Source organism: Capsicum annuum, chromosome 3 (genome assembly GCF_002878395.1).
Source record: "Capsicum annuum cultivar UCD-10X-F1 chromosome 3, UCD10Xv1.1, whole genome shotgun sequence".
Taxonomy (NCBI): Eukaryota; Viridiplantae; Streptophyta; class Magnoliopsida; order Solanales; family Solanaceae; genus Capsicum; species Capsicum annuum.
This window is the reverse complement of record NC_061113.1, coordinates 84,528,459-84,529,788: the sequence shown is the minus strand read 5'-3', so window position 1 is coordinate 84,529,788 and position 1,330 is coordinate 84,528,459.

The window sequence follows — 1,330 nt, the reverse complement described above, 5'->3', positions numbered from 1 at the left end:
CAATTATTTATCAAAATATTTTTCAAATGACTTTATCAAATAGAATTTTTTTTCAGGCACTTTTCTAACCCTCTATTTGGATGGTGGTTTCTCATGATATGGTATGGTATAGTTATTAAGAGAACTATGTTTATTTTGATTGTTTCTTAAAATGTATGGTATGATATGGTTTAATTTCATGATTTGGTAACCATGAAAATCTTCATTTTATGTAACCACCGATTTGGTGGTATCCTATGGTTTATTTTTATTTTTTTTCAATTATGCCCTTACTTAATATTATATAATCTTATATTTTCTTTCACCTTATATTATTTAATTAACTCTACCTCCTACTCCAACCTCTCACTCCACCATTCTTGCCCCTGCCCCCCACGTCGACCCGACCCCACCCCCACCCCCACCCAATTTTTTTTTTAATATTTTAAAAACTTGTTCTTAGGGACCTTCATCCCAAACTCACCCTTATCCCGACCCCCTACTCCACTACCCTACCCCCAAATATTTTCTTAAAAAAATTAATTTTTTAACCCTGCCACCCTTTATCATATTCGTTTTCGTTATTTTGTGTTAAATATATACAATTTTTTTTAAATTACTTGTGTTACGAACACAAGAAAATAAGTAAGAAACAGTTTATTTTCTTAGAAAATATTTATTTTTTTGGATTTCATACCGAACACACCCATAGCATACACAAAAAATACATTCAAACTTTGTACTTGTCATTGGTGTCAAGCCTCAAAACACCAAAAAGAAATGAAATTTGTCACTATAAAAAATAAATTCGATTATATTTATTTGATCTACTATCTGATTGACTTTGTTAAAATTTACATAAATTTAACAACTTAATATATCTACATGGCATAATTATGATAAATTAATATGAAGAAAATTATTTTACTAACAATTATTGATTAATTTAACATTTATAATAATTAAGAGTATTTTAGTAAACTTACCCGTTATAATACAGTACCATACCGTCAAACCAAACCATAAAAACGTCATTAAATAATAGTGAATGATACATTCTATCCAAACATTATATTGCATGTACTGCAAACCACCATGTAAAGAGCTCATTGACCGACCTGTCATCATTATCTTCCGTTGTACTAACCCCACTCCTTCCTTTTTGCAGGAATACACCACAAATCTTCAACATAGTTTGTAGAGTAAGAATTGGAGGTGTGCAAAAGTCGAACCGATCGCTAAACCGAACCGATAAAAATGTTATTAATTTATTGTTATTGGGTTATTGGTTCGTTTGATTTTTTCTTATTGGGTTATTGGGTAAATCGATAACCCATATATATATATATTA